Raw genomic sequence first — 14,250 nt, forward strand, 5'->3', positions numbered from 1 at the left:
TATTATTAGCAATAAGGCATAAGCTAGAGTTATGCATATCATCTAGATGAACCATATATATATTTTATCCTATGTCCTACAAGCATAATCTTATTAGAAGCAATGTCAATAACTTTACAACCTTTAGACTCAAATTTGAAATTAAAACCTTTATCACAAAATTGACTAATACTTAGAAGATTATGCTTAATACCGTTTACATACAAGAAATTTTCAATAATGATAGAAGAGTTTTTACCTATAGAGCCTACTCCTTCAATTTGTTTCGTATAGTTGTCACCAAATGTAACTTTTCTTCCACTTTTTGGCTTCAAATTGATAAAGTGACTCTTGTACCGGTCATATGTCTTGAGCATCCACTATCAAGGTACCATAAGCTTTCCTTTGAATAACCCACCTCAAAGCAATGCTCCTTTTCCTACAAATATAGAATTAAGATTTGATTTTTGGTACCCAAATTCTTTTGGCTCCATAAGGATTAGTTCCTACAATTCTAGTCCATTTGGGTATCCATTTTGAAATCAAGCTCTTATCTTAAGAAGTTATAAGTCCTTTAGGGACCCATACAATTTTAATAATTTTTCTCTTGTAAAAATTTTGGGGACCTCTATGTTTATATAAATTAAAGCTATTTTTAAGAAAGTTTTGTTTTGAATTTTCTTATTTTTCTAAAACTTTGTTAGAGTGAGCTTTTTCACTCTTAAGCAACTCAAGTTACTTTTGATGAACCTCATGAGCTTTTGAATGTAAATTATACAAGTCTAAATTTTTATTTTCAAAGTCATTAATAATTTCTTGCATTTTATTTACTTTCTCTTCAAGTTCATGATTGGTTTTGGAAAGTAAGTCATTTTTATTTCTCAATTTTGAAACATTTTTCTTTTGTTTTAACATCATGACCTCAAATTTCAAACCCAGTTCATTATAGGAATCTTGCAACTCATCAAAAGAATAATCATTTAAAGTAGATAGGTTTGAAGTTACCTTAATATCATCTATGGCCATAAGGCAAAGATTGGTTACTTCTTGGTCTTCATTATCTGATGAATCCTCATCACTCTAAGTAGCTACGTGAGGCTTGAGCTTTAGTTTTCTTGACCCTCTTTTCTTCCATTGAGGGCACTTAAACTTGATGTGTCTCGACTTCTTGTATTCATAGCATATGATAAGGTCCTTCTTTTTAGTAGATTCATTATTGAGTCCTTCCTTCTTTTGGAATTGTCTTCCTTTGTTGGACCTCATGAACCTCTTAAATCTTTTTGCAAACATTTCCATCTCTTCATCATCCCCATTATTGTTAGAGTCTTCATCCTTCTCACAAGTTGATTTGAATACAACTCCCACTTTCTTTGGAACTTCTTTGATTTCATTTGCGTTGTAGTTGATCTTCATTTCATACGTCAACAAGGAATCAATGAGTTCATCAAGGGAGAGTGAGTTGAAATCCTTTAAATTTTATATTATCATTACTTTAAGTTCCCAATATGTTGGGAGACTATTCAACATCTTATTTACCATCCCCTTGTTGGGATATGTCTTCCCAAGAGCTTTAAGACCATTGATGATATGAGTGAAGGGATCGGACATCTCCTTGATTCCTTCCTCTAGTTTTGCCTTAAACAATTCATAATAAAGGGTGAGAAGACTTATCTTGGACTCCTTAACTCTACTTGTCCCTTCATGGGTGACTTCAAGATTATGTCATATTTCTTTTGCATTGTCACACAAGGAGACTTTATTGTACTCATTTGGACTAAGAGCACAAAATATAGTGTGCATAGCCTACGCATTTAATTGTACTTATTAATATCATTTTCATCCCATTCACTCTCTTCCTTTAAGAAAATAACACTTTCGACCCTCTTTATTGGAATGGATGGCCCATTAGTAACTATCCTCCAAACTTCATAGTTGTTTGCTTGGTTGAATAGCTTCATTCTTGTTCTCCAATATGAGTATTTGGCATCATTAAATAATCGAGGCCTCATGGTGGACTACCTTTCTCCCAATATAGTGGAATTTTGCTTCAATGCCATGAACAAAATTTCTTGACTTGTAGCTTCTATCTTGAATACCTTGAGGATCTTCTCTCTTTGTGGTAAAATTGTCTTTAAAGTTCTAGTTCTTATACCAATTGTTAGCTCAATGAAGCAATTCAAAAATGCCAAGGGGACTAAATTGGCCTTTAAAAAATTTGGTGAAAGCAAAGGCAAGAATGAAACAATGAACACAAAGAATTTAAAGTGGTTTGACCCAAATTGCCTACTCCACTACCTTAGCATTCCACCACTAAGGATTTTCCAAAATTCGCTAATTTGTTCAACCTTTGAGGATAAGTTTTAACCTTACAAATACTTAAGATTTCTACCCCAAATATTAAGTTTCAAACTCTCTCAAAGAGATACAAATGAGTAAACATAGTGTAACACCCATAACCTGTTTGGTTACGAAGTATTACCAGAGTTTGCAGTAGAAACAAACAAAATTTCAAACATTTCATAACATACCAATATTCATATAAAAAAACAATCACATTCATATTGTCCCATATACGATCCTTCAAGGTCCAAAAATGCATTAGAAACAAGTTGGGACTAAATTGGAAACTCAGAGAATTTTTCAGAAAACATTGAAAAATTTCAAAGCTGTAGGGGTCAAATGGCCGTGTGACTCACACGGCCAAAAGACACGCCTATGTCTTAGGCCGTGTGGGCATTCAAAATGGGGACACACGGCCATGTCTCAACCCATGCCCATGCCCGTGTAACTCACTGACTTGGGCCACACAGCCAAGCCACACTCCTATGTGCAAGGCCCTATACCCCTCAAAGTAACCTCACACGTCCATGTACCAGGCCGTGTGTAACAGCCCATTTTTAGTCAAATCAGAATAGTAGTTTCAAAACCATAATTATAAAATAAAATATTTATTTTAGTATATTTTAATGTTTTTAACATGGCATGATGATTGTGTGGAAATTTCGTTAAGAAATTTTATCGTTTAAATGGTCAATTTGAGAAAAAGGACTAAATTGCGTAAAGTAAAAGTGTTGTTCTATTAGCTAAAGGTATTTAATAGCTATAGAACCTTAAATTAAAGGTCCTTCAATATTAATTAGCCCAATATGGAGTTAGCGAAATTTGGTGGCTTGGTATTTATGTGATTATTAAAGTTATTAAGGGTTAATTTAGTAAATTGGTTAATTTAAGTTAGGTTAAAATAAAACAAAATCAATTAATCATCATCTTTTCACCATATTCAAATGAAACAAAGAGAGAAAGAAGTCGTTTTTGTCTTCAACATTTGACAACCTTAATCTCTTCAATTAAGGTATGATTTTTGTCCCATTTTTAATGATTTCTATGTTTTTGAGATCGTTGCAACTAGGTCTTGCTAGCTGAAGGACTAATTTGCAAAACTTTTAAAGATTTTGAATGATTCCATTGATGAATACATCAGTATTTTGATGTTAGATGATAGATTATGAATGGCTGTTGATAGTTAAGCAAGTTTTATAAAGTGATTTGTAGTGAAAATGGAAAATAGGGATTAAATTAAGAAATGTGTAAAGTTAGTGGTTAAATTGTGAAATAAATGAGAAATATAGGCTACTAGGGGTGTAATATCCTGAATTAGGGCTTAATCAGAATAGTGGTTTCGTGACAACAAATCCGAGATAGAAATAATTATTTTATAATTATTTTGATGATTATGATATGATTGCATGATTGTGTGAAAATTTCGTGATGAAATTCTATGCCTAAAGTGCTTAAATTGAAAGTAGGGACTAAATCGAATAAGTTGTAAAACTTGCATTCTAGAAGTTTTTAGTATGAAATTGTTTTGGAATATTAATGAGGAGGTCTTAAATAGCAATTTGACCAATTTTAAGTTCATGGACAAAATTAGGACATGGAAGGAATTTTTGGAAAGTTTAGTAGTAAGGGTATTTTGGTCATTTAGTTATTAAAATGAATTAAAAACAAAATTAAAAGCCAATTTTTGTCCATCTTCTTCATTAGGCCGAAATTACAAGGGTTCTCTATAGCTAGGGTTTGTTTCAAGCTTCCAAGCTCCATAGTAAGTGATTCCAAGCCCCGTTTTTAATGTTCTTTACATTTTTTGAATCCCAGTAACTCGATTAAGCTTATGTTAGCAATAATTCAACCTAGGGTTTATATTTGGAAAAATACCCATAGGTGAAATTTGTGTATTTTGATGTTTTATGATAGAATATGAGGTTTTAAAATATGTTAGACAACTTGTGCTACTCGGTTTTGAGTGAAAACGAGTAAAGGGGCTTAATCGGCAAAAATACCTAATAGTCACAAGTATATGTTAGAGAGAGAATTTGATGTTGCCATAGAAGGGAAAAGTGATCAGCATGTTATAAAACATAAGAATAAGGAATAAAGTTTAATTCCCGAGCCTAGGGGCAAAAGTGTAATTATGCAAAAGTTTAGGGGAAAAAGTGTAATTTTTCCAAAGTTTGTATTAAATGCTGTTTTGATGAATGTATGTATTAAATAAGATTAATTTGGTATTATAGATCAAGAAAAACAAGATTCAAGTCGTGATCGAGGAAAAGAAAAGATTGTGGACTAAATTGCAAAATCTTTATATTTTAGTACCAAGGTAAGTTCATTTGTAAATAATGTAGCACAAATGTTATTTTTAAGTTATTAATGTTAATTATATGATATGCTGATTTTTAATCGTGAAATATTATGCTTTGTGGTTAATATTGAGTAATATGCAAATTATGTTTACTACTTGATAAATATGAATTACTACCGAGTATCGGTTCCGATATTCCATGGAAGACGGCAAATGTGAGATCGAGGGAAAAAGCTCGTTTGAACCTTAGGAATAGATTAGGATACAAGTGACATGTCACTAGGATGGTTGAGCATCCGAACTCGTTGAGTTGAGTCCAAGTTCACCTATAGATGCGAATGTCCGAACTCGTTGAGTTGAGTCCGAGTTCGTGAGATGTAACTAGGCATCCGAACTTGTTGATTTGAGTCCGAGTTCACTTATGGATGCGAACGCCTGAGCTCGTTGAGTTGAGTCTGAGTTCACTTAGGGGCGGGTTACATGATAGATTGATTACATATGAGGCACTTATGTGCAAATTATCTGTGTATCCGAGTTGTATTCCGATGTGTTCAATGGGTGAAATTTCTAGTGAAATGGAAGAACACTTAAGATGCAAGTGACGTTTTGGTAAGTGTTGTGAAATGGACACTTTGGACAGGTATGTTCTTAACCCTCGGGTTGAAAATAGATACAACAACGATAAGGTGGTAAGATGATGAATGATGTTTAGAAATGTGATATATATTTTGGTGATACCATGCTAAAGTTGTTTGGTATATTTGTATTGTTATGTTACTTGTTATTTACATATGAACTTACTTAGCATTTATGCTTACTCCTTCCTTTTCATTCACTGTAGTTTTGAACAAGCCGGCTCAGGAATCGGGACAGGTCGAAAGTTCGATCACACTATCCAAAGGACTTTTATCTTGGTAAATGGCTTGTACAACTACTTAAGTATGGCATGTATAGCAATATACCTATTTTGTGTAAATAATTTTATGATACGGCCATGTTTAGTTGAGAAAATGTTTGATATTAATAAGTCATGGTGATGGCTAATTTAGATCATGTTTGATATTATGGAAGTTTAACAGGTTATCTAGTTCATAAAAATTCATGGAAAGATGAAACTTGCCTTAAAACAGAATATTGCTGCAGCAATGACATAAATTTGAAAAATCACTAAAAATAGTATAAATGGAACTAAATAATGAGTAAGTTATGAAATTGAATCTTAATGAGTCTATTTTCATGTGGATTAAAAAAAAGACATATAAATTATATTTTATGAGATATTTAAACTTTTGTGAAACAGGGCCAGAGTGATTTCTGGATCCCTTGTTCTGACTTTAAAAATTCATAATAAATTTTACTAAAATAATTAGAAGTTTTTATTTATATGTACAGATTCCTTATTGAGTCTAGTTTTAATAAAAACAAACCTTATAGTCATTGAAATCTGTATAGAGAGATATCTGATTCGTAATACACATATGTCAGAGCAGTCAAACCCTGAAACAGGGGAGACTTTAACTAATAAACTGTACTAATGGCCCAACCAAAAATTCTAGAAAACAATTACTAAATAGATATATGGTCTAGACTTAGGGAAAATTTACGGATCTTGATTTCGAGTTTCATAACTCGAGATATGATTTTTCTTGTAACTGTGACGCGAGTAGCTAGAAAGCTGTGAATGTAGAAACAAATGATTTGAAGTTCTTAAATTGATAAATTATGTTCGGTAACCCCTCAAGCTCGACTCCGGTGATGGTCTCGGGCGTGGGGGCGTTACATTTACACTGTGTTTGGTTCGCCGTATTACCCAATCCATTACGCCCCGATTACGTGCGTATTACATTACGCCCCTATTCCGGCGTTTGGTTCGCTGTAATAGGTATTACGCGCGTAATCTGTTACGCCCCTAATCCCCAAATTCCCGTGTTTTCCAATCCCTTCCCAAATCGCTGTATTAGCTATTACTTCCGACCTCCCTCCCCATCTCCCTGTTTTACCCTCCCTCCCTACCCGACCCTCTCCTCTTCCGTCCTAATCATTTTCTCCTCCCATTTCCCACTGCTTCCGTTGATTATTCTATCGTCATCGTTTCTTCTCGTCTCGGCGTCTAATTTCCCTTCCCCATTTCCTCCCAACCCTATCTGCGCCGCACACCAAAACTCTCTCTTTTTCTCTTCAATATATTCACAAAATTGGAAATTCCTGATAGCTTAATCCATTGAAAAAAGAGTGAAGCGTTTTTCGGGTCATCACGTAGCATCCAATATCAGGTGAGTTTTAATTCTGACCTAAAATAATCTGCCAATTGTAGTACATGTATCTCAATGTTTTTCCCAATTGTAGATAACCCCTCTGCATGCTTTTCTCTTTACTTTTTTAAGCTTAATCGTCACCTTAAGTGTTACCTGTTTTAGTTCCTACAAGTTAATTCCTGCTGAAATTGCTATTTTATTTTATTCATTGTTGCTTATTTCATCGAGATTATTGTGTATATGGATGCACTGCTTTTAAAGCTGCTTTCATTGGAATTATTGTATAATTGCGCTTGTGGTTTTTTACTCTTCAGTAGTTTAATGCTGATTTCATGGTTATGAATCTTTTATTCTTCAGTAGTTTTAGTTATCGAACGAGGTTATATTAGAAAAAGAACGAAGCATAAAACGAATATTAGACCAAAGAAAGAAAAAAGATGGCAACTGAACATTTGTAATCTGCAATTTTCTCTTTTACTTCCATTGTTGCCTCTGCATAATTTTCAACTTTACTTAAAAGGAAAGAAGAATATATTCCAATAGGGATTCAATTAAAAGGGTAGACCAAAAATGGAAAGGCAGAGATATTGGTCTGGGATTTTCATTTTGTAAAGCTAATTGATGATTGCTCAACTTGTCCACTATCAACCCCTATTTTCTGTCACCAATTAAAAGAAAAAAAAAAGAGTCAATGATTTCATCAAAAGATGTGGCTTTTCATTTGATATCATAGATGTTTGATCCTATTTTTATTAATAAAATTCATCAAAAGAACATTTTCCTTGTGCAAGAATTCTCCATTCAAGACTACCAGAATATATTCCATTTATATGGACAGTGACATAGCCATTAACAATGTCAACTAGAGTTTGCTTTTAAAAATATATAAATACCAAGAATTGTGTTCACCATTGGTGTGCATAAAAACTGAGAAGGAGAGAGGTCTTACATGATGAAAAGAGTCGTGTTTGGTAGCCAATGATGACTTGCCTGCATCTTTCAAAGAGGTTCAAAATCTCTGTATCAACCATGGAAAAGAACCAGAAGCTCTTTGTGAGGGTGCCAGGCAGTCACCTTGGCTAATCTAACAGGTTCTTGTCCCTCATGTTAGACTTTCTCTGCTTTGTCAATTATCTATCTGAAATTATTTATTTTTTTATAAAAAAAGGGGTCATAGTCTGATATATGAACAAACTGGGAAGATTCTCAGGTACTCAAAACTTTGGTATAATATGAAATGACATGTATTTCTGAGTATTTGCATAATCCAAAATAATAGTAATACATTGAAGTGATTTTGATTGAAATGAAGTTTTTGTGTGTTCACTGATCAAAAAGTTATGATAATGAGGCCTTGGCATTGGATCATGATAAAAAGGTAACACTTGTATCATACTAATAAATTCTGCAAATTTACATCTTGTAGATGCCATCAAGTATTGGATGACTTTTTAAATATACAGTGAAATTCTGCTCATTATAAATATTATATACATATATACAGTGAAATTTTGCCTTGCGGACTTCATTTAAATTAAGAAAGCTTACAAAAGACACTCCCTTTCCATTTTTTGTTATTCTTTGCTATGAGTTGGAGAAAGAATAAACAGGAAACTGTTTGCAGATTTTGCTTTATTTTTTCTGTACAGTATGGGGGCTTGGTTCTTTATTAGGAAGAATTATTGTAATGAAAAGAGGACACTTGCTCCTATCCTAACAGCCATTCCCTTTTTTAATGTTTAACAATGTTGCTTCTTTCTCTTTTAATTATCTCTTGGATACTGGCCAAGGAACATCAAATGATGATTACTTTGTTCGATGATAAGCTTTGTCTTAACTATGAACCTCTAGAATCTAGATAATTGCATGCTATTGCTCATGCTATGAACTAGAAATTTTTGGTCATGTTTGATGATTGCATATCTAAAGCAAATGATGTTTCTCCTACATTCTTCAGCCAAATCATTGGCTAAATTAGCTTATCAATTGTTGTTGTCTCCTTTTGAAATTAGGTTTGATGGATAAATTATGAGCATCAAATCACTTTTGAAGTTAGTTTGAATCTTTTTGCTCGGTTGATGATACATATGCCTGCATTGTGTTGTTTGCTAATGGGGATGAATGTGGGGGAATTAGAGGCCAGTGGTTTGTTATGTATTAACTGAGTGCAACTTACTACATGTAGGATGTTAGGCACTGAATTTACTTAATATGGTTGGTTTTATGGTTGTGCCATGACTGCTTCCAGCATTCTTGAAAAACAAAAGAAAAATTATTATCTAGTCTTCTCATATTGTAATGAAAAGAGGACACTTGCTGGTTCGGCCTTTTATTAGGAAGAAAAGGGAGGTGAGAACTAATTACAAATAATGAGGGAAATGAGGAGGCAGTTCAGTGTAGGTTATTGAACTTGGAATTGGGTTTAATGGTTTGTCGCCTGGTATCATACAGAACAAAGAAAATCCAGTGAATCCTTTGAAAGCTATGCAATTGGACTTAATAGTTTCATAGTTCCCTCTTTTTGTGTTCCTGCTTATCAGTATCTGCTATAAGCCTATAACCAGTGGCTAAATGTTTTATTTTTCTTATGTTTTTGCAGTAAGAGAGAGGTTAATAAGAAAGTTCTCAAAGTTCCTGGAATAGAGCAGAAGGTAAGACTACTCTAGAAAGTTAACGGTCCATTTAAGTACTTAAAAGGTGATTGTTGCATAATTTTAAGTATTGATGATTGGTAGGCAAGGGGATTTAACAAACTATCTAGATACTGTTTTGATCGATATCATATTTAAAATATGGCTCATGGATGATGATTGGTGTATGGTTGTTTTGTGCTTTGATATACTATATTTAGCTATAGCATAAATATTTTCCCCAAAAAAAAAAAGGTTGATCCGAGCACTTTTCTCATTACAGGTAACATTTTTCCAACACTTCCACATCGCAGTCGTCCCAGATTTGAGCATTACAGGTTAGTATTGATGTAGTAGGTTCTGTTGTTTCCCAAATGAATATGGTTTTGTTTGTATGTTTGTAATGCTCATTAAAGCTTTTGTTTGTATGGTTATGGTTATTGTTGCATGACCATTGTTCTTTTTGAATTTATCAGCCAAGTTATATGTTTTTACTATTAGGTAACATTTTTTTTAAAGAGCATTATGCCTACAAATCTTTTATGAGATAAATTTGTACATGTAAATGAGATAAAAGTTATATATTTTTATGAAATTATATTACCATTTAAAATGTTATTATCTAGTTTTAAAACTTCAATTTCATTATTAAACTAAATCTTCATTCTTCATTTTATTTATTTTGAAATTGGAAAACCTTAACTAAACTAATCATCAATAAAAAAAATTTTCAATGATCAAACTTTGAACATGCTTTAAGTAACTAATCAATATATTTATACGATATCATTTTAGGTCAATTAATTTGGGTGATTTTAATTAACTAATCAATATATTTAAATGTCCAAATTATAATGAGTTTAGTTATAATCTAACAAATACCAACCTTCAAATTTTACCTCAATTAATTTTACCTCAATTATACATAATATATTAAAATTTAATATAAGTTTTTGAAGAAATTAAATGCTCATGGATTATAATTAACCTTTTATGCACGCAATACATGTTATTTAAAACAAATGTTAATTGATTCAAACATTATTTTTCCCCTATAATGGAAATAATGTTATCTTAATTATAAAAATGGATAAATGGACTGAAATTTATTATTGTCTAATTCTATCTTAGATTTTAAGTCAATTACATTATACATAAAATATTCCTCATTCATAATATGATTTCCCTATAATACATAAATTATAATTGTGAAAGTGTAAGGAAGTTTTTAAAATTAACGTATATATAATATGATAAATAAAATTATACAAATTTTACTTAAAAAGTCAAATTTGGCTGTTAAATTAATAAATTCTATAGAATTCTGAAATTTTAATAATAATAATTTTTTGATGAAAAAATGCTAAACATGTATTTTAAACTTGATACTAGACAGATAAGTAACAATTCTTGTAAAAAATAAGTCCTCTTCAAAGTTATATATATTTTTACAAAATGAAATTACCATTTAAAATGTTATAAAAGTTATAAAACTTCAATTTCATTATTAAACCAAATCCTCATTCTTCATTTTACTTATTTTGAAATAAGAAAACCTTAATTAAACTAATCATCAGTAATTAAATATACTCTTTCATTATTATTTGGGTGATTGATAAAGAAATGAAATTAAAGTTGCAACGATATCATTTAGTAGATAATTTTTTGCTTCGTGTGTTCTAAATTTGTGCTGTTTATTTTTATTTGATAATGTGTAATTGCAACTTCAATTCTTTGATAATGTGTTCTAATTTTAAAATGTTGCAGTAATGGCTCGTCTGCCTTTAATTGCACAAAGTGTGAGGCGTAAAAGAATTAGTATTGCTGTGACAATATGGTTGGAAATCTGTAGAATCGCGATTTGGTTCTTATTTAGAATGGGTGCCAGCCTTAGCCTACATAGACCAAGGATTAGGTCCTATACCGTAGATTTTTATGCAAAATGGGATTATGTGAATAGGCTTGTATATGCTAGTGACGAGACCTGTATTGAACAAGTTAGGATGAATAGAGCTGCCTTTTTTAAATTATGTGAGATGTTAGAATCGATAGGGGGATTGAAGTCGACAAGGTTCATGCTTGTTGACGAGCAAGTAGCAATGTTTTTACATATCATCTCCCATCACCTGAAAAATCGAGTTATCAAGCATCACTTTAGAAGGTCCGGGGAAACTGTTAGCAGAGCATTTCATAGTGTTTTAAATGCTGTCATACGCTTGCAAGATGTGTTATTTAAAAACCCGGAGCCAATTACAGCCGATTCTTCTGACACAAGGTGGAAATGGTTTAAGGTATAGGACTAAGTTTTATATATAGCTTCAACAACATTTACTTGATTTAGATTTAAATTAGTATTCTAACTCAAGGTTTTATATCATGTGATATAGAACTGCTTAGGTGCTCTTGATGGAACCCACATCAAGATTAGGGTTCCAACAGTTGATAAACCTAGATATCGGACGCGAAAAGGTGACATAGCAACAAATATGCTAGGTGTTTGTACACCTGAGATGCAATTTGTTTATGTTCTTCCTGGTTGGGAAGGTTCAGTTGCTGATGGACGGGTTCTTCGAGATGCCATTAGTAGAAGACATGGATTAAAAGTTCCTCATGGTAAAGTGTATAGTTAGAGGACTTTGATTTATTCATTAAGATCACACTTTGTGTGCTGAATTAATCATTTTTTAATATGAAACTTATTTTATAGGTTGTTATTATCTAGTTGATGCTGGATACACAAATTGTGAGGGATTTCTTGCACCATTTAGAGGACAACGATATCATTTGAACGAGTGGCGTCAGGGTTATCAGCCAAGTTCTCCGTAAGAGTTTTTTAATATGAAACATGCCTCAGCACGTAATGTCATTGAAAGATGCTTTGGCTTATTAAAACTTAGATGGGGAATACTTAGGAGTCCATCGTTCTATCCTGTAAGGGTGCACAATAGAATTATTATTGCATGTTGTTTGCTCCATAATTTTATTCGAACCCATATGAGTAGTGATCCCATTGAAGCGAAGGTGGGAGAAGGATTACCTACAATTAATGTGGTGGATGACGATGAACCGAATATCACAAATATTCATCCATCGGATGCTTGGGCTACTTGGAGGATGGAACTAGCCAACCAAATGTTCGATGAATGGCAAGCATCTAGAAATTAGTTTGTGAAACTTTTGTGAAACTTTTGTATTGATTTTTGTATTGTACTAAACTACAGAAATTATAATATAATTTCTTCTAATTCAGCATGTGTTATAATTTTAAATTTTTTGTGCTATGGAACTTTTGATTCATGATATTCAACTTAATTACTTAGATTTTATAAAGTGTTGACCTTTTGAATCATGATATTAAAATAGTAATTAATATAATTTATTTTTTTTTGTTCTTAAGATCATTATGTCAGGTGTTCCAGAATCAAATGCTCAAGCTTCTCGAGGAAGCAAAAGAAAATGGGTTCCCGAGGAAGATGCAGCATTAGTTTCCAGCATGGTGGACCTGCACAATGTTGGAACATTTAATGCTGATACCGGGTTCAAAGCCGGTTATTTGAACGAGTTGGAAAGAATGCTACAAACGGTTTTACCAAATGCAATGTTGAAGGCGAAACCTAATATTGAATCAAGGATTAGGTTACTTAAAAGGGAGTGGTCAATAGTCTACGACATGCTTAATGGCCAAAACAATAGCGGTTTTGGTTGGGACGAGCATAGGCAGCTCGTTGTTGCTGAAGATGCGGTTTGGGAGTCCTATTTAAAGGTAAGATTATTTCAAGTCTTTATTATATTATTTTTACCAAACTTACGACTAATATGATTTCCTCATTTTTTTAGAGTCACAAAGAAGCCGCCCAATTCAGATTTCGTACTTTCCCTTACTATGACCAGCTTACTACCATATACGCAAGAGATCGAGCAACTGGGAGAGATGCTCAAACAGCTGCTGATGTTCTTGAAGAAATACATGCTGATGATGAACGTACTACAGATATGAATGAAGAGAGAAACACATTCTATGACTGCGAAGCTGACGTCTCTTTAGATGACATGGATGTTTCTGGTACGGATCCGCGAGGAGATCGAGACCAAGGGGGTTCCTCATCTTCAAACAAGAGAAAGAAGAAATCTGATGCTCGTGATAATGTGTTTTCTTCATTTAATGAGGCTGCCACTTTGTTCGGGGAGAAAATCCAGGCCGTTGGCGATCAAATCAGTAGGAGTTTTGCCTCCGAGGTGGTAGTTCAGCAGAAGTCAGAACAACATATGGAAGAGAGAGCTTCAAATTTATATTCAGCCTTATGGTCAATTGAAGGTTTAACCGACGATCAACGATATGATGCATTGAGTAAAATTCCCGACCATCCAACTCAAATGATCGTTTTCTTTAGTTTACCTTCAGTTGCCCGATTGGAATGGGTTAGGAGATTTCTTTCTTACCATTAAATATCAATGTTCAAACTTTTTGATGTTGTAAAACTATATAACATATGGATTTTAATGTACAATTTCATTTTCATCTAACCTTTTCTTAATATAAGTTAATTATGTTTATGCATAATATAATTCTCAAGTTATATATTGATTTTAGTAAATTCATATAAGAACATTTTATTATTAAGAATTTTATGAAATTATATATCACTATATAATTATATTTAATATTAATTATTTTAAATTGTATAAATTCATATAAGAAAATTTTTATTATCAAGAATTTTATGAAATTATATATTATTATTAAATT

At 32.5% G+C, this 14,250-nt stretch overlaps 1 long non-coding RNA gene across 1 annotated transcript; it reads left to right on the plus strand.

Annotated features, from left to right (window-relative positions):
* The first annotated feature begins 6,401 nt into the window (after positions 1 to 6,401).
* On the plus strand, positions 6,402 to 13,400 carry LOC107901751 (uncharacterized). Its single transcript, XR_005906715.1, has 3 exons — positions 6,402 to 9,524; positions 9,787 to 9,841; positions 13,341 to 13,400. It is a non-coding gene; the product is annotated as an uncharacterized lncRNA (long non-coding RNA).
* The last annotated feature ends 850 nt before the right edge of the window (positions 13,401 to 14,250 follow it).

The sequence above is a fragment of the Gossypium hirsutum genome, chromosome A12 (genome assembly GCF_007990345.1).
Source record: "Gossypium hirsutum isolate 1008001.06 chromosome A12, Gossypium_hirsutum_v2.1, whole genome shotgun sequence".
Classification (NCBI taxonomy): Eukaryota; Viridiplantae; Streptophyta; class Magnoliopsida; order Malvales; family Malvaceae; genus Gossypium; species Gossypium hirsutum.